The sequence below is a fragment of the Cryptomeria japonica genome, chromosome 9 (genome assembly GCF_030272615.1).
Source record: "Cryptomeria japonica chromosome 9, Sugi_1.0, whole genome shotgun sequence".
NCBI lineage: Eukaryota > Viridiplantae > Streptophyta > Pinopsida > Cupressales > Cupressaceae > Cryptomeria > Cryptomeria japonica.
In genome coordinates, this window is record NC_081413.1 from 26,837,838 (window position 1) to 26,859,164 (window position 21,327).

Below are 21,327 nucleotides of genomic sequence, written 5' to 3' on the forward strand. Positions count from 1 at the left end.
TTAAAGATTACCCGGTTAAGGGATTTAATTATTGTAATGGTTAGAGATACACGTTCTTTGTTGATCTGGTAATAGCACTTCCTTGCTTAATCAGATCCTTTATAGCTCCTATCTGCCTTCACAACATTTTGTAGACACGCCTTCTAGTTCGGCAACAATCACACAACCAAATTTTCCAACACAAAATTGAAACAAATCTTTGACCTTATAAGAAAATACAATAGGTCAATAACACAACATAAAACATACAAATCTCATAGAGATTACAAACATATCAGTTCAATCTTAACCGTTAGATTACATAGCAATCAGCTACACATTGTTCTAGCTAGCTTCAACCACTCCTAGATCACCATACATTGAATCTTGTATCTCATCACAATTTTTTCACTTCATGATATGCATTTGATCATTCCCAAGATAAATAGTTATCTCTACGCACCAAATCCACTTCAAAACTCATCATGTGCATCATGCATATGTGGCATCTTCATCTTTGATCACCATTCGGTCATAGATCATCACAACCAATTATCCAAGCTCCATCAATTAGGGTTCTTCTCATCAACTAGTTAGGGTTACCGGTTGATCTTTGCTTCAATAATAATAATAATAATAATACTGGTTGCCTTCACTGCTTTACTACCGGTTGCTTTATTGCATCATTATCGGTTGCAATTCATCTTCATTACCGGTTACTATTCACATCAATGACAACATTATACTTCATCAATGCAATCTTCATGCAATACCAACACATCTAAATAAATCAAAATTTATTTTTAAATCCCCCCCACTTGCAAAATTCTACAAATGCAAGTTCCATCCTCTTTTGGCTAAATTAAATCTTTTTAATTTAATAAAATTCCTATTTTCTCTCACCCACTTGCCAAATCTTATATTTCCCACTTGCCCTCCTAATTTCTTCTATAATCCCTCTAATCCTCTATTAATTAGCCTAATTCTCCTCATCATGTCCAATCCCTACATTTGCGGGAGTCACTTCCCCAAATCTGGAGAAAGTCTTCAAAATGCATTTAAGACCTCCTTTCAACAAGGTAACTTGTTGAATACCCCCAAATTTTTAAGGCTCTTACAAATTTGTCCCCTAGAACACTAGTGGTTTTCTTCTTGGGAGAAGTTAACCCCTAAATTATTCAAAGACCATTTAAGGCTCTTACAAGCCCACACCCCTAACCCATGATGGTTGTCCATTTGACCATCTTTTATCCTTGCACAAGAGTTTACCTCTTGGACAATAGCTTGCTTCCTTGGATAAAAGAATTATCCAATGATGTCACCCCTTGAAGCCTTCCCTAATTCTTAATTAGCATCTAATGCTTGCTTAGCATCTCGCGAGCTCTCTCAAGAAAACATTTGTCAACTTGGGATTGGATTGAATCCCTCACATGGATTGATAACTTTCAATCCTAGCCCTTGTTGAGATTACTCAATCTCAACCATCCATTGCCCTATTTTCCCTATAAATAGAGCTCTCATTCTTCATTCTCAAGATCCACTTCTATTGCATCCAATCTATAGTCTAATTGTGTTGTGTAGGTTATCAAGGAGCTCAATCCCCATCACCAAGCATTTAGGCCATCTTTAATTTCATTATAGCTTAGTTTTTTATTAGAATATCTTGCTATCTTAATTCATAGAATTTTCATAGCATTCTCATATCTCATCCTCATATTATCCTAATTAGTTCACTTAAATTTGGAACTTATTTCATATCTTCATCTTGCATCTTGAATCTCCATCCATCATCTCATCTTAACTAGGATCTTAGTTGTATTCATTTTGATCCTAGAATCATCATTCATAACTTGTTCTCTAGGTTTTCATCATAAGGATCAAGTGCTCTTCCAAGTGAGAGCCACCTTGAATCTTAGAGATCTTTAGAGATAGATGAGCATGGGACAGGCTTACCAATCTTGAGATTTCTTGGACTAACAATTAGTTTATTTTGCATTTTTGATTTCTTGATTTCACTAACATAATGTCTCATGTGTGTGTGTGATTTGTGTTTTCTTGCATGTGCAGGTATCCCCCACATTTTAGTCACACATTAATTGGCGCCCACCATGGGGCAAGACCCCTAAAATCCATTTTTTCTAAGAATTTTTCCACAGGTTCACGCAAGTTTGTACGAGTGTTAAACGAGTGTTTCTGTTTTGTCGTATGGGAACCTACCATTTGTTGTATGGGCCTGTAAAGAAACTCGCACAAGTTTATGGTTAAAACAAAGAGTTATTTTTTGTTTTATTCTATCCTCTATCTCTTTTTTAAGCTAGTACGAGCTAATATTTGAGGATGCACGAATAAACTATTTTGTCATAGGTGTAAATTATGTTGTCATATGGGAGCATTGGAATTGTCGTACGAGTAGGCGAGAAACCTCATATGAGTTTTTGCTCAAAACAGAGGATATTTGTAACTGAGATTTGAAATTAGGCTTGGAGAAGCCCACCATATGATTTTTTATTTTTCTAACTTGTGTTTTCTTGCAGGTCTAACAAATTGATACAAGATTGAAGGAGTTAAAGTAGGATTTTAATTTAATTTTTTTATCTTTTTCAAAGTTGGCTAAAATTAACTCATTTTCTTTTCAATTTAAAAATAATCTCATTAAGTTTCAATTGGTGAAAGAATCTCACATTTCAATTTAGGGGTTTAAAAAGAATCAAATTTGCAAGGTTAAAAAGAACAACAACTTCACATTTTCCTTCTTGCAAGTTACGTTCACGCTTGAAATTTTGGGGTTATAAAAAGAAGAACAACAATATTTTATTTTATTGTTGTAATGCCCCACCAGGAAACCCCTAAGGGTTTAAGTTAAAAACACTCAAATAGAGTGTAAATATTTTTTTTTTATAATAATAGTTAAGAGTATTACTGATAAGTTACAATCTCAAGATAAACTAGAATTAACAAAAACTTAGATAGCACAGCGGAAGGCTAAACGATCCTAAGGAGTTTCCCAATGTGATTACATAACCTTACACCTAACTCAACTTGCGTCAATTGATCCAATAAGGTGGATAACTTAATTACGGGATAATGCATAAGACATTATTATATATATGTTCAATGATATGACATCTTAGAATTTTGGGAAGCATTCATTTACTTTGGGTGGTTAGGAGGCCAACGTGGGGTTATTTACTCAATGCACTTTAATTCATAATTTCATTAAGAGGCCTCCCAAGAGGCTCAAAGCGTTTAATATAACGAAGTTCATTCATTGGGTTTAGGGAAACCACCCACAATTGTTATCATCCCTTATAATTAAAAGTATGGCTAATAAGGTGAGATTCATTCTTTGAGGATTTAAACTACCTTTAATAGAGTGGGGTTCTTTTATTTGAATTCAAGCATAACCAACTATGAGTCGTAGATCTTTTATGGAGGATAAAATGCAAGTAACCATAGAGTTCATTCATTGAAGTTTTAATAATGCTAATAGATGGACTAAATTCATTAAGGTGAAAATGTATTAGGTACACATGAGTGCATCCTTCAAATTAAAATATAGTTAGCAAGATGAAATTCATCATTTTAGGATTTAAAATGTAAGTTCCTAGTGACGTTCTTCCATTAGGACTAAAATACAATTATCTTATTGCATTTCCCTCTTTTTAGTTAAATGAAGGTAATATGAAGAGATACACTTGCTAGGATTAAGATATAAACAACTAATTGAAACCTTCCCCTTTTAGTTCAATTTTAGTTGATCACAAAGAAAATCGTTTAATAGGGTTATAACATGGATATCTAGTTGAGTTCACCCAATTATCAAATTAATCTGGTAAGGATTATTTGTTATGATTACAACAAAAATAGCTAAATAAATTCATCCAATATAGTGGAGTATGATTAACATGGTGAAACTCATTTAAGAAGATAAAAAGGTAAATACCCATATGAGGTTCATCCTTTACATTTCAACTTAGAATTTATAACATTAATTCTAACTTTGTTTCCCATTCACATTCGTTCAAATTACCAACTTGTAACAAGCTAAAACAATAAAGGCATCCTAATGAGATTCTTTCCACCATTATTTCCTTTAATTAACATAAACCAAGTTCTTTTCCATACTCATACTTACAATGTTTAATGAACCTGATTACTACATTTATCAAGATGAATAATTTTATGCACTTTGATCTAAATTCATTAAATTTCCACCATACACTTATACAAGATAACAACCATACATGATAACTTAAAGCATGAAACAAGGAGACAAGGCATCGCATAACACAGATATGATCTCAGAGTTCACCCCTAAAGGGCTACATCTCTGGGTCTGCTCAACTGCAAGACCCCTCTGGCATTTAATATAGTTAGGAATTACATAATCACATGACTTTTACATCTTTGCCACTTAGGCGAACACAACCAATATACAATAGACACCTCGATCGGAATTTACATAACGATCCCTGTTGAAGCGGATCCAACTGAACACTTCAAGCAATTACAGGTTCAATGACGGACGCTACTCTATCTAGGGACATAACCGGCCATGACCAACACAAGTAAATAGATGACAGAGTCCAAACAAACCTAGCAAAGTCTAGCCAGTACTTAACACAAGCGAAAACATAAAATAAACTTACCATCTTTTCCATTATCTATTTCACATCATCGGGGAAGAAATAACTAAACTATTTGTTTTACTAAAAGAAGGTATCATCTTCTTCCGAACTTCAAATCGACACATTATTAAGTTTCTGATGATCTTGTTAGCGTATCAGTTGAGTTTTCAAAATTTCCATGACGAACTTAAAATACTTTAACATTTCGATTCCTATTGCTAAGTTCTCCGAATACTCAGATAAAATCACTATGTGTTTTCTGAATACAGTATTAAATTAAAGATCATCAGTTATTAATTACTATTCAATATATTTATATAAATTTCCTTAAAAATCATATATATTAAAAATGTTGTTTAATAACGTTCAAATTTCAATTTTCATTATTTATTAACACATTTATGAACCTTCACATTAAATATATGCATTAATAAAAACAAATAATCTATTAACTAAAAACTATATTTAAAAAAACACTGTCATAAAAATCATTTTTTTTTTTCATCTTTCCTATTTTATAATATTATTATGTTTTATTATTTTATTTTATTTAAAAAAAAAAAAACTAATAAAAACAAATAAAACTAAAAAAAACTAAAATTTAAAAAAAAAGGGAGGGAGCACTGCGGGGCCCACATCCTACCTCATATTGCATTCCGGACAAGACTTGAAGGAGAGCTCCACCTGTAACTCCAAGAAAAAGAACTCCATTTTCTCCCACATTTTTCCCACCTCCATTTCTCAAAAAAAAAAAAAAAAAAACAAATTTGTGTTTGAATGTTCTCCATGAAATGCTGGAAAAATAGAAATGATACTACCCATGAGTGTTCTTAAGATTTAGTTTTCAGTTTGTTGAAAGCTTGGTTGCGCTTGGATTTAAGATTTGTCATGGTTTCTTGGACTTTTTGAAAGAAGAAAAAAAATCTTCCCCAATCTATTGCTTAAATATTCTGGTATTTGACTGTGTTTTGGTATTTTTGTATCCATATTTTAAAAAAAAATTGGCTTGGTTTTAAACTATGATTTTTTTCAAAAAATAAAGAAGAAACAAAAAAAAAATATTAAATATTAAAAAAAAAGGGAAACAAAAAAATATATATATTTTGGGGGTTAGGGTTTGGCGGGCGGAGGAGCCGAAGCTCGACTCATGTCGCTGCCCCCTCCCCCATTTCCCTCCCTACGCCTGTGGTTCCGCAGGGAATCCCTGAGTCCACTGTGGCCGCAGGGTAAAACCTGCGACCACAGTGTCCCCAGGGAAAACCCTGCGTCCACGGCGGCCCGCAGGGGAAATCCTTGTGCACAGCAAGGCAGCGAGGGAGACACTGGGGTTTCTGCCTCTTCCGGGTTGGAAGGTGGGCCTCGTAGTGCTCCCTCCCTTTTTTTTTAAATTTTAGTTTTTTTTAGTTTTATTTGTTTTTATTAGTTTTTTTTTTTTTTTTTTAAATAATAAAACATAATAATATTATAAAATAGGAAAGATGAAAAAAAAAATGATTTTTATGACAGTGTTTTTTTAAATATATTTTTTAGTTAATAGATTATTTGTTTTTATTAATGCATATATTTAATGTGAAGGTTCATAGATGTGTTAATAAATAATGAAAATTGAAATTTGAACGTTATTAAACAACATTTTTAATATATATGATTTTTAAGGAAATTTATATAAATATATCGAATAGTAATTAATAACTGATGATCTTTAATTTAATACTGTATTCAGAAAACACATAGTGATTTTATCTGAGTATTCGGAGAACTTAGCAATAGGAATCGAAATGTTAAAGTATTTTAAGTTCGTCATGGAAATTTTGAAAACTCAACTGATACGCTAACAAGATCATCAGAAACTTAATAATGTGTCGATTTGAAATTCGGAAGAAGATGATACCTTCTTTTAGTAAAACAAATAGTTTAGTTATTTCTTCCCCGATGATGTGAAATAGATAATGGAAAAGATGGTAAGTTTATTTTATGTTTTCGCTTGTGTTAAGTACTGGCTAGACTTTGCTAGGTTTGTTTGGACTCTGTCATCTGTTTACTTGTGTTGGTCATGGCCAGTTACGTCCCTAGATAGAGTAGCATCCGTCATTTGAACCTGTAATTGCTTGAAGTGATCAGTTGGATCCGCTTCAAAAGGGATCATTATGTAAATTTCGACCGAGGTGTCTATTGTATATTGGTTGTGTTCGACTAAGTGGCAAAGATGTAAAAGTCATGTGATTATGTAATTCCTAACTATATTAAATGCTAGAGGGGTCTTGCAGTTGAGCACACCCAGAGATGTAGCCCTTTAGGGGTGAACTCCGAGATCATATCCGTGTTATGCGATGCCCTGTCTCCTTGTTCATGCTTTAAGTTATCATGTATGGTTGTTATCTTGTATAAGTGTATGGTGGAAATTTAATGAATTTAGATCAAAGTGCATAAAATTATTCATCTTGATAAATGTAGTAATCAGGTTCATTAAACATTGTAAGTATGAGTATGGAAAAGAACTTGGTTTATGTTAATTAAAGGAAATAATGGTGGAAAGAATCTCATTAGGATGCCTTTATTGTTTTAGCTTGTTATAAGTTGGTAATTTGAACAAATGTGAATGGGAAACAAAGTTAGAATTAATGTTATAAATTCTAAGTTGAAATGTAAAGGATGAACCTCATATGGGTATTTACCTTTTTATCTTCTTAAATGAGTTTCGCTATGTTAATCATACTCCACTATATTGGATGAATTTATTTAGCTATTTTTGTTGTAATCATAACAAATAATCCTTACCAGATTAATTTGATAATTGGGTGAACTCAACTAGATATCCATGTTATAACCCTATTAAATGAATTTCTTTATGATCAGCTAAAATTGAACTAAAAGGGGAAGGTTTCAATTAGTTGTTTATATCTTAATCCTAGCAAGTGTATCTCTTCATATTACCTTCATTTAACTAAAAAGAGGGAAATGCAATAAGATAATTGTATTTTAGTCCTAATGGAAGAACGTCACTAGGAACTTACATTTTAAATCCTAAAATGATGAATTTCATCTTGCTAACTATATTTTAATTTGAAGGATGCACTCATGTGTACCTAATACATTTTCACCTTAATGAATTTAGTCCATCTATTAGCATTATTAAAACTTCGATGAATGAACTCTATGGTTACTTGCATTTTATCCTCCATAAAAGATCTACGACTCATAGTTGGTTATGCTTGAATTCAAATAAAAGAACCTCACTCTATTGGAGGTAGTTTAAATCCTCAAAGATTGAATCTCACCTTATTAGCCATACTTTTAATTATAAGGGATGATAACAATTGTGGGTGGTTTCCCTAAACCCAATGAATCAAATTTGTTATATTAAATGCTTTGAGCCTCTTGGGAGGCCTCTTAATGAAATTATGAATTAAAGTGCATTGAGTAAATAACCCCACGTTGGCCTCCTAACCACCCAAAGTAAATGAACGCTTCCCAAAATTCTAAGATGTCATATCATTGAACATATATATAATCATGTCTTATGCATTATCCCATAATTAAGTTATCCACCTTATTGGATCAATTGACGCAAGTTGAGTTAGGTGTAAGGTTATGTAATCGCATTGGGAAACTCCTTAGGATCGTTTAGCCTTTCGCTATGCTATCTAAGTTTTTGTTAACTCTAGTTTATCTTGAGACTGTAACTTATCAGTAATACTCTTAACTATTATTATAAAAAATATATATTTACACTCTATTTGAGTGTTTTTAACTTAAACCCTTAGGGGTTTCCTGGCGGGGCATTACAATTGCCAAGGTTAAAATTCACAATCAATACTTGTTTGCAAGATTAAAAAGAACAATCCACATTTCGTTTTGCAAAGCGATTTCCATCTCAAAGTAACGTGCATTATTTTAAGTTGACTAGGATTTCATTTCCTAGAGTAAACAAACAAATTGCTTTGTTGGACTAAAAAGAACACCATTCTTGTTGGAGCAACATCTCCAAATAGGTCTTAGCCAATCATTACTTTGGAAGGATAAAAAGAACATTGTTTGGCTTGTCTTAAAAGTGGTAGGTATGTGCTCTCCCCTTAATTGGGTGACCAAAAAACCAAATCACTCTTTTATGCTTACTTTTACTTCAAGCAATTAAATCCTTTAGAAGGCCTGCCCTCTCAAGTTGCCCTTAGGGCGCTATTAAGGCTGGTGAGAGGGGAAGGACCTAAATGGGAAATGGATTTATCACCAAGTATTCCAACCCACTATAATCAAATGTGGAGGCTGATGAAAGTCCCCTCCTATGGTTTTGCTCAGTGATTAGCCTTCCCCCAAAATCTTTAAGATATGTAAAGCCTTTGTTCTAAAGGTTGGGAAGCCTCCTGAGGGAATTTATCACTGAAGACTGAATGAAAGTCTGATTACAAACCATAGCAATAGAGACTTTGAGCTGAGTCAGTTGCCAAACATTAGCAATATCATAGTGCAAGGGCAGGGAAGAATCTGCCCCCAAGATTACTCACCATATATCTCCCAAGATAACTACCCAACTATGAAGTAATTCACTTTGGGTTAATTTATGGCAAAAGGCAAAAAAATGGGCGCCCTCTAAGGGGTGACAAGGTTGTTTGAGCTGATGGAGTATCGAGACTATTGGGCTATGATATTGTCGATGACCTTTGAATAAAGAGTCTATCTGATGTGTCTTTTGTTGTAAATCAAACCAGTGCAAACATTGGGGATTTGAAAACATTTTCACAAAAACATACACTCAATGTTTAGCATAGGGATAATCATTATTTTCATGTGTGTTATGTCTTCTTGTCATAAGCATTAAAACATCTTGCAAATCAAACCAATACAACAATCAGTTCAAAACAAAGAGCAAAGAGCAACCTTAGAGAAAAGAGAATTTCCAACTCCAACTGAGCACCTTTAGAAAGAGGTATCAAATCTTCAACTATCTTAGATAAGATTTTGTCCAACAAAATTAAGGAGTATCCAATAGAGTGATCAAGAGTTCAACCATCCAACAAGTCTTATCAAAACAATACCTAGTTAGTGGTCCAGGAGCACCTAAGGGTTGAAATGCCCTTAACCAATTTTGGCATTTACATACTATGGACTGGCTCTAAGTCCTTTTTTATTATAGTTTTTGAAATATTGCCTATCAAAGGGACCTACCCTAGTCGGGAGGACTTATCCTGAAGTGGTCACTAGAGTTCGGAGCGAGTTATCAGGTATTGAAAGAGTGGGTTTATGCTACCCCGATGACCCGATGAGTTAGCATGCGGACTGGAGCACCTTGGAGATAGTCATTGGGTATCAGAAGGAGTAGTTTTCTGCTACCCCGATGACCTGATGGGAAAGCATAGGCATGGACCAAGTTGTATCGGGTATCGACAGGCAAGTTTCTCACCTACGCCGACACTCGATAGGAAAGTGGACGGATCGGAGGAGCTTCATCGACCATCGGGAGGAATGCTTCTGTGTTATGCCGACGGCCCGAAGACAAAGCACAAACGGAGGAGGATCAGATGAAGGGAATTCTTTCTATCTCGATGCCCGATGGAACATCACAAAGTGGAGCATCAGCCATTGGGTTAACCTATTTGGTGGGTCCCGATGAATAGATGGAAACACCCAGGGAGCTTGAGGAAGGTGAGATAAGTAAACAAAGGGTAGGGAAGCCCTTAGGAGTATAGTGGAGTAGACTTGAAACCTGGGAAGGGATAGAAGCAAACCATCAAAAGAAGACTAATTGATGGTTAATTAGGTAGCCTCCCTATCATATTGGTATCAGAGAAAGTTTAGACTTGGGAAGAAAGTAGTTGATGTCAGAAACTGAGTCAGTGGGAGAAAATAGTTCTAGAATGGTGACTAATGCAGAGTTAGCTAAGAAGGTAGAAGATCAAGAGGAAGACAATAGACTCCTAAGAGAAAGATTAGCACAACTGGAGAGCAAATTAGACACAATTGAGGATAAAACTGAGAATCTAGGTCAATGAAGGGAAGGGTAAAGAACCAGTAGAAGAGAATAGGATACCAGAACCAGACCTTGTTCTACCTGAGGAACCTTTCCTGAAAACAATTAAAGCTTTAGGTGGAAAATATTTAGAAGGAGTGTCACTTTTTCATGGGAAAATGAAGCCTAAAGTAGTTATTGAATGGATTGAAGAAATGGAGAATCGCTTTGAGTGTGATGGAATCAATGAAGCCCAAAAGGTGAAGGTAGCTAAGTCCAGATTGAGAGGAGTAGCCTTAACTTGGTGGAAGTTTGTCCAAGAAGAGAGGCAAAAAGAGGGTAAGAACCCCATAGCTACTTGGAAGGGCATGCTAGCCAAGGTAAGAGAAACCTATATCCTTGAAGATTATGAGATCCAATTACACAAAAAGAGACAAAATCTGAGACAAAGCGACTTGGATGTGAGCAGCTACACTGAGGAATTTTTAAAAATGTGTTTGAGATCCAATGTGGTAGAGGATGAGAGCATCAAGGTAGCCAGATAATTGAATGGCTTGAGATGGAATATTCAATAGGATTTGAGTTTGTTAATCCCTAACACCATGCATAACTACTATCAGTTGGCACTAAAGGTGGAGGAAAAGAGCAAAAAGAAGCAAGAACAAGCAACAAAGGAAGAGGCAGAGGAAAATATGGTAGAGGCCAAAGAGGTAGTTTTGGTGGAAGAGGAATAGATCAAAGGTCCCAAGGAGAGTCCAAACTTATAGAGAAAAGTGAGGATTCACATAGCAAGAGCAGCTATAGAAGAAGGAGATCATCTAGCAACCCAAGAAGAGGTAGATCTAGTGGACTGAGAAGAGGGTCCTACTTCTCCACCATGAAGTGTTACAATTGCCAAAAGTTGGGTCACCCTACCTATAGATGTCCAGAGAAATCCTCTTCATCTAAAGGGAGTGAAAGAAGAGTGACATATGCACAAGAGGATGTAGAAAATAGCAAGACACAAGATGTGAGCTTAGCTCCTAAATATCAAGAAAATTTAATGATGAGAAGAGCCTTGATTAAGGAGCCAATCAAAGAAGAACCAACTCAAAGAAGAGCTTTGTTTAGAATCAAATGCTAGGTCCTTGGTAAGGTTTGTAGAGTGGTGGTAGACTTAGGGTCTACTGACAACATTATGTCAGAAGAAGCAGTAAGTAAACTGAAGTTGAAAATAATTCCACATAGTAATCCATATAGGGTCACTTGGCTCAACAAGGAGCAACATGTGGTAGTGAATGAACAAACATGGGTTGAGTTCAACTTAGTTAGTTATAAGGATAAAGTCTTGTGTGACATCCTGCCTATGGATGTTTGCCATCTACTTCTAGGGTAGACCATGGCAGTTTGACAGAAAGGCCATTCACAACAGAGAGGAGAACTCTTATTATTTTCAAAAGGATGGAGTTACATACCACATTCAGTCCCTAATTGAAGAAGAAGGGAGCAGAAAAACTAAAGGCCCAAATGTGTCATTGGTGAGTGAAAAAGATTTCATTAACACTCTCAAGGAAGGAGAAGGAGTGGGATTTCCTCTTATAGTGAAACCAAAGGAAGCAAAGCAATAAAAGAAGGTTCCAATACCTCACGAAGTGCAGCAGGTACTAAACCAGTTCAAAGAAATTATAAGTGATGGAGTACCAGCAACCCTACCTCCTGTTAGAGCCATTAGCCATCAGATTGATTTTATTCCTGGAGCATCATTACCCAACAAAGCAGCCTATAGGATGACTCCCGAACAGAACAAGGAAGTGGCTAGACAAGTCCAAGAATTGTTGGACCAAGGATTGATAAAGAAGAGTATAAGTCCTTGTGTCATACCTTCAGTGTTAGCACCCAAGAAAGGAGGAACATGGAGGCTATGCATAGATTCAAGAGCCATAAATAGAATCACTATTAGGTACAGATTTCCTATCCCAAGAATTGAAGACTTGATGGATTGCTTGGAAGGTGCAAATTACTTCACTAAGATTGATCTCAAGAGTGGATACCACCAAATCAGAATAAAGGAAGGTGATGAATGGAAAACAGCCTCCAAAACCAATGAAGGACTTTATAAGTGGCTTGTTATGCCATTCGGTCTCAGTAATGTGTTAGGTCTTGGAGACAACTAAGAGGGGGGGGGTGAATCAGTTGTCTAATAAATTCAAACCAAAAACCAATTAACCAACTTAATGCTTAATATCGGTAAACTAGTTAAGTATGTTGGTAGATAGTGTTAATAGTAAATTGCTATACCGGTAAGGATTAATGCATGAAACATAAACATAAAGTCATCCACAACACATAACACCAATATTTGTATGTGGAAACCCTGTAAGGGGAAAAACTACAGTGGGAAACCTTACCCACAATCAGATGATACTACTACAGATAGTAAGTGTACATAATGGGGTTTGTACATGCAGAAAGGCCAACAGCCTAGAGCTCATTTCTCAATCACAAAATGGGAGTCACACTGACTACAGTTGGATGGTTAAATCCAATAAGAATGTACTACACAAAATAGCAACTTCATATGCTGGATTCAGTATGGTGTAATGCTAATATACTTCTACATTAACCTAACTTCACCTTCAAATGATGTTCTCATGTATACCTCTACTTGATATTTCATATACCTTCATTCAATTCTTTTTCACATTCCACACTTGATCTTACAAATAAGATCTTACATATATATCATACCCTAAGACCAATTCTAGTAGGTTGGCTCTACAAGATATTACAATAAAATCATTTTACAAACAATACCATATCCGATGCAATAACCAATTAAACATGTCGACTTAATGCATTTACAACAATAATAAATCATCTCCATAGCATGCCAGGCTGATCTGGAAAAGATAAACCTGCCAGTGTAACCCTAGATAGCCTAGACCTATTTGTCAGTAAAAGCAAATATGCAAATATGAATATACCAATGATTAATTCTTCAAATAAAGTGTCCACACGATGTCTTCAACATTTCCAAGTGTCTTCCATATCATTCCAGGTACCGGTGAACATTATATCCTGCCGGTGAACCATATACCAGTGACTGTTGCACAGTTTACTTGCTTGTCGGTGAATGTTGTTGGATCTCCAAAGTAGGTTTTCAATAGGTGTTGACATCAATGACAAAACCATACCAAAATACCAACAATCTCTCCCTTTGGCATTGATGGCAACACAAGATGGAAAAACCATCAAAGTGCCAAAACAGAAATGCCAAATACCAAAAACCAACAATCTCCATTTCTCCCCCTGGGAGCAACATGTGTTTATCCAAAGATTTATTTTCAATACCAATCTCTCCTCAAAAGATAATGTATTTTTCCATAGATATCTCTCCCAATTTGACATCAAATACCAAAGCTACAACATACCAATTGTTAAATACAAAATACCAACTACTCCCCCAGAGAAGTAGCTTCCTCATCAAAGACCAAAATAAAACATTTTTCTTTTTAAGTCTATCGGTTGATGACAATTATCAACTGTCTAAGTCTCTACCAATGTTGGTATGACTCCAAGCTGATCTCTAAGATATTCAAAAGTTTCCTTAGGCAAAGGTTTTGTGAAAATATCTGCAAGCTGCTCTTTAGTATTCACATAAACCAGTTTTATCTCCTTTTCTTCAACTTTTTCCCTTAGAAAATTCAGTTTGATAGAAACATGTTTTGTTTTAGAATGTAATACTGGATTCTTAGATATATTAATTGCTGCAGTGTTATCACAGTAGATATTAATAGGTTCCTTGCATTTTACCTTAATGTCTTTCAACATTTGCTTAAGCCATAGTACCTGTGTACAATTAGTTGCTGCTGCAACATATTCTAATTCTGTTGTTGATAAAGATGTACAACTCTGTTTCTTACTCAACCAAGAAACTAATCTCTTTCCAAGAAAGAATTCTCCTCCAATGGTGCTCTTTCTATCATCCACATCTCTTGCCCAATTTGCATCTGGATATGCACATAGATCAAAATTTTCATCTCTAGGATACCATAACCTAAGATTCATTGTGCCTTGTAAGTACTAGAAAATCCTTTTTACTGCTGATTCATGATTTTCCCTTGGATTACTTTGAAATCTAGAAACAATACATACTGCATTCATAATATCAGGTTTGGTTTGTGTCAAATACAGTAAACCTCCTATCATAGATTTGTATCTAGTTGGATTAACAGGTGTAGATTCATCCCTTTGAGATAATTTGTCATTTGTAGTCATAGGTGTGCTTACCGGTTTAGAGTTCTCCATCCCAAATTTATTAAGTAGTTCTTTCAAGTACTTAGATTGACTCAAAAATATGCCTTTATCAGTCTATAAAATCTGCAATCCTAAAAATAATTTTATTTCTCCGATCATAGACATTTCAAATTCATGTTGCATTTCAAGAGAAAATTCTTTGCATAATTCATCTTCTCCTCCAAAGATTATATCATCAACAAATACTTCAATAATCAAGATGTCATCATTAGTTACTTTGTAATATAAATTGCTATCTGCATTTCCTTTAGTAAAACCAATCTTCAAAAGATATTTATCCAACCTTGCATACCAAGCTCTTGGGGCTTGTTTCAATCCATACAGAGCTTTTCTTAACCTGCAAACCATATCATTGTCATCTGTCAAAAAAAATCCATCAGGTTGTTCAATATATACTTCTTCTTCAAGATCTCCATTCAAAAATACACATTTAATATCCATTTGATAAACTTTGTAGTCCTTGTGAGCTGCAAAAGCCAAGAATAATCTAACTGCCTCAATTCTGGCTATCGGTGCAAAGGTTTCATTGTAATCAACTCCTTCTTTTTGAGAATATCCCTTACACAGTAGTCTTGCTTTATTTCTGACAACCTTACCATCTTCATTAAGTTTTTTTCTAAATACCCATTTGGTTCAATTACTTTTTTATCTTTAGGTCGGGGAACTAATGTCCAAGTATTATTTTTCTCAATTTGTCCTAATTCTTCTTCCATAGCTTTAATCCAAATCTATCTTCACATGCCTCATTGATAGATGATGGTTCAATTTGAGAAATAAGACATACCTCTTCATTTGCCAATCTTCCTCTTGTCATAACTCCTTTAAATTTGTTTCCAATTATCTGATCTTCAGAATGATTCAATCTTACATACCGGGGTGTCTTTGTTTGTTGTTCTTCAATTACTGTTGAATCCTCTGATGATACTAGAGTAACTGGATCTTCATTCTGGACCGGTGGATTCAGTGTAGGTTCATTTGTCATCATTTCTATTGCCATTTCAGAGTCTATATACCTTGAAGTTCCTTTGAATTGTTCATTAATCTTTACATTTGTACTCTCAACAATTTTCTACAATCTCTTATTAAAACATCTATATGCCTTGCTCTTAGATGAATAACCAAGAAATATTCCTTCATCACTTTTAGGATCAAATTTGCCAATATACTCATCTCTTCTAATATAACATTTACTTCCAAAAATTCTGAAATACTTAAGAGTAGGAGTATTACCAAACCATAGTTCATGAGGGGTCTTACCGGTTTCACCTTTGATGTGAAATTTGTTGAATGTATAGACAGCAAAGCTAACTTCCTCTCTCCAATACACATGTGGTAGATTTTCTTCTGATAACATACTTCTTGCTGCATCCAAGATAGTTATGTTTTTCCTTTCAACAACTCCATTCTGTTGTGGTGTCCGAGGTGCTAATAACTGTCTTCTGATTCCATTCACTTCATAGAATGTATTAAAGTCCTTAGATGTGAATTCTCCTCCTTGATCTGATCTTAAACATTTGATTTTCTTACCGGTTTCATTTTCAACCATTGCTTTGAATAGTTTGAACTTTCCAAGTGCTTCTAATTTCTCTTTGAGAAAAGTAACCCAACACATTCTAGAATAATCATCAATAATTAGCATGAAATATCTATCACCTTGTAAGCTTTTAGTTCTAGTTGGACCACATAAATCAGTGTGAATTAAATCAAGAGCATTATTGGATTTTTCTTGAATACTTTTGAAACTAGCTCTAACTTGTTTTCCAAATTGACATTCCTTACAAATTGTATTCTGAGGTTTCACAATTTTGGGTAGATCTCTAACTGCCTTAGAAGTACTGATTTTTACCGTGCAATCAAAGTTTACATGACAGAGTCTCTTATGCCACAACCAACTTTCATCTATATGTGCAATTAAGCATGCCTTTTCACTGTTATTCAAATGAAAGATATTGCCTCTATTCTGATTACCGGTTGCAATTTCCAAAAAAGTTCTATTCATGATTTTGCATTTTCCATTTTTAAATTGTAACTGAAATCCCTTTTCAACTAATTGACCAACACTTAAAAGATTATATTTTAATCCTTCAACATAGTAGACAATGTCAGTGTTATGCTTACCATCAAGAGATATTGAACCCTTACCTTTGATTGAATAGGCTTTGTCATCTCCAAATCTTACTAAACCTCCATTGTACTCTTGAAAGTTCAAGAATTTACCTTTGTCTCTAGTCATGTGATGTGAGCATCTTGAGTCAATGATCCATTCATCCTTTGCTTCAACTTTAGCTACTAGGGCTTGCTCTACTAGTTGAGCAGTAGGTGCCGGTTGATCTTCTGTTATAGCAACAAAAACCCATCCATTGTCTGCTATATCCTCATCAGAATCATCAGTCACACCTTCATCAGCAATGTAACAAGATTTGTCTTTGTTCTTCTTAAATCTGTATCTCTGATATTCAGGATTAGGCTTGTGTGTTCTTCTAGCTTCTTCTCTTAGTCTAGCATGTCTATCAGGGCATCTTGGAGCCATATGACCAATCTTATTACAGTTAAAACATTTAAAGGGTGCTTTACCTTCATACTTACTTCCAATTGGACCTTTTGGCATTTTTCTTGCAAATAATACTTCAAGTTCTTCAAGCTCTTCATTCTCCTTTCTAGTTTCTTCAAGTTCTCTTGCATAAAAGGCTCTCTAGTCTGATTTGTCAAAAGATGGAGCAAAGGATGTTGATGCTTTAAAGGCTAACTCTGTCTTTATAGTAGCAACAGGACCAAATTGCTCAATTTCAAAGGCTGAAAGTTTTCCAATCAATGTATCCCTAGTTACTGATGTACTAGGCATTATTCTTAACTCATTTATAGCAGTAACCTTCATTTTATATGCCAGTGGCAAACCTCTTAAGATTTTTGAAACAATTTCATCCTCACTCAGAGTTCCTCCACAACATTTAATACCCAAAACAATTTCATTTACTCTTTCCATAAAAGCATAAATCCTTTCATCTTCTTCCATTTTCAGATGTTCATACCTGACTTGGAAGCTTTCAAGTTTTGCAATCTTAACTGTGGAATCTCCTTCATTCAGTGTTTCCAAATGATCCCAAATAGCTTTAGTAGTAGACCTATCTAATAATCCCATGATTTGTTCATATGATAATCTGCTCAAAAGTGCTTCTCTTGCTTTGCAATCATTCTGTTCATCTTTAGCTAAGGTAGTTGGAGTAGTTTGACCAGCTACAGTAGTAGTATAACCATTCTTAGTAACTTCCCAGATGTCTTTACCAATGAAATTCAGATGTGTCTCCTTTCTGATCTTCCATATCCCATAGTTGGTTCCATCAAGTTTAGGACTATCCTTCCTGAAATAATTAGTAGACATTGGATCTCCTCAAGTTGTTAAACTTCTGCAAAAGAGAACTAGGCTCTGATACCAATTGTTAGGTCCCGGAGACAACTGAGAGGGGGGGGGGGGGGGGGGTGAATTAGTTATCTAATAAATTCAAACCAAAAACCAATTAACCAACTTAATGCTTAATACCGGTAAACCAGTTAAGTATGTCGGTAGATAGTGTTAACAGTAAATTGCTATACCGATAAGGATGCTATACCGATAAGGATTAATTCATGAAACATAAACATAAAGTCATCCACAACACATAACATCAATATTTGTACGTGGAAACCCTATAAGGGGAAAAACCATGGTGGGAAACCTTACCCACAATCAGATGATACTACTGCAGATAGTAAGTGTACATAATGGGGTCTGCACATGTAGAAAGGCCAACAGCCTAGAGCTCATTGCTCAATCACAAAATGGGAGTCGCACTGACTACAGTTGGATGGTTAAATCCAATAAGAATGTACTACACAAAATAGCATCTTCATATGCTAGATTCAGTACCAGTGTAATTCTAATATGCTTCTACATAAACCTAACTTCACCTTCAAATGATGTCCTCATGTATACCTCTACTTGATCTTGCATATGTGTGGGGGAAAAAGTGACACTAAGCAAACATGCCCTAATCTCACTTTCAAGCACACATTTGTGGAATACGAAAGAGCCTAGAGGTATCACACAATTGGCTACTTCTTTTTGTGGAAGAGAGAGCCACGGGCTACCTATTAGGATTTCTATTCCTTTGTTGTAATTGAAAGATGAAATGATGCAAGTTCAATCCCTAACCCCAAAGTGCAAGTATGACAAGATTGCAGAATTGAACTTAAATAATGAAAAGATGTAAACACAAGGACAAGACAAGAATGCAAATGCATACCTGGAGTTAAAATCTGACTGAAAATGTTCAGGACGGGGGCGCGGGCACCACTGTCCTGATTCTGCCCATGAAACTGCTCCGGAAACTGCTGTTTTGCACTTTGGAAAAAGCTGTCAAAAATGCTGAAAATGCTGTCTGTCAGGAGGACCAGAGCGCCCAGCGCCCCTGTCCCAGGGACCAGGGCGCCCAGCGCCCCTTTCCTGGCAGGACCAGGGCACCCCACGCCCCTGTCCTGGTCTTTTCCTCTGAAATTTGGTGGGAAGGTATGTTTCCGTCTGCTTCTTCCGGATCTGCAACTTGTGGCGTCGTCCGAGTCTCGAAACCTGCACTTATATCTGAAAAGGTGTTTGGGCGGCTATATAGGGTTTTGCCTTAGTCAAACCCCCGCTTTGGTGATTTCCACCTCCACGAATAGCCAATTTGTATTGTAAAATGTATTGTGTGTGCAGACCTAGTGTGTGTGCAAGGTCCTAAAATGCAAGAAAGCAAACTAGAGCAACCTAGAAAGTAAACCCTAATTGCTTGTAAATGATAATGTAAATGCTCTAAATCAAGATGCAAAGTGATCTAAAGCATGAATAAAGGATATTTGAAGCTTATGCAAAGACATGGAAACAACATGAAATCATACCCAACCCTCAAGGGAGGAGTACAAGCCAATCTTCAGTCGGTAATCTCCTATTGTTCTTCAATGTCTTTCAAGCCCTAAATGGATGAATGAAATTGATAAATGCTTGATAGAAGGATGTTGAATGTTGTTGAAGTCTTCAAAGATCTGCTCTTTCGCTGCATAGAAGGTCCTCCCAAAACCAAAATTCGGATCCTTTCAAATGAAGAAAGAGAGCTCTTATGTATGAAACCCTAGATCGTAAATTCGTATTTTGGCCGACCTAGAGATTGAATATCCCGCCAATTTCTTGGGGTTAAGCTTTATTTTATGATTGGATCGTGCTCCCAAAATTTTGGGAAAAATGTCCGGGACCATGTGCACCGAGCGCCACGGTCCCGGCAACTTTTCACCAAATTTTCAGGGCCGTCGGATATGATGATTTTAGAGAGAATCCCAAAGTTACAGGTGATTTCAAGATGTTTTGACCCCCGAAATCAAGCCCCCAAGTTCGAAATAGGACCTAATTAGGGTTTTTGATTAAATGATGTATTGGAGGAATAAAATGAAAAGGGCACACTTTAATGAAAGGGCCCAACTTTATGATGTAGGAAATAATAAAATAGGACCTTAGACCTAATTAATTTAATTAATTAAGTGCTAAAGGGGAAATGCAATGCAAAATGCAAAATGCGCCAAGGCGGGTGCTAAACTAGGTGTGAAATTGTACCACCCTAGCAAGTGCGTACAATTTACGACGCTACATTTAGCCCCCACTTTAGCGGTCATATGAACACTACGTGCATATGCAAGCTAAAGTACAGAAAAGTAAACATTATTTGAAAAAGGATATATCCATAAGTCTGTCGAACGAAGTCCCCAGCGGTATCTACAGTACACAGTTAGGAACCGCACCCTACAAAACACACGTTAGATCACAAAATCACCTAATGCTTACTAAGGAAGGTGATGAAAATTCGAGGGTAGCTATATGCCCCCCCCTGTTTCGGCTTGCTAATTTTAGTGAGTTGAAACAGGGTATCATGTTTACCACTTCGAATTGTTAAAGAATATTGATGATAAATGCTCACAAGAGGATTTGATATGAGATCAAAAACTAATGGAGAATCATTTGGTAAGAAAGAGGACTAAATCTCAATTCCACACAACAAAGAGTGTGAGGATTTGAGAGTTCTCTAACACAAGATGAAGGATGTAAATGGAAACAAAATGCAAAGAGAAAAAAAGAAAGGAAAAAAGCATGAATACACACATTGGTGATCCATGAGAATAGTGAGAGAGAAAACATGGACTTCTCGCCCCTAGATCTTGTCTAGGTGATCCATGGGAAAAGGGACATGGAAAACTAGCCCCTAGAGTCTGTCTAGGTGATCCATGTAAGGGAGGAGACTGAGAAAGTCTAGCCTTATGCCGCTAGTTCCACTCAACCTCGTGCATGTGTGTGTAAGGGAGGTTAGAAGCACCTCATAGGAGTCTATGCCCGAGTATGCTACAACCTGTATATGTAAAGTACAAAAGCGTGACATCTCGCTCTAAGAGTCTGTGCTCTGGTTCCAAGAATAATCACCTTGC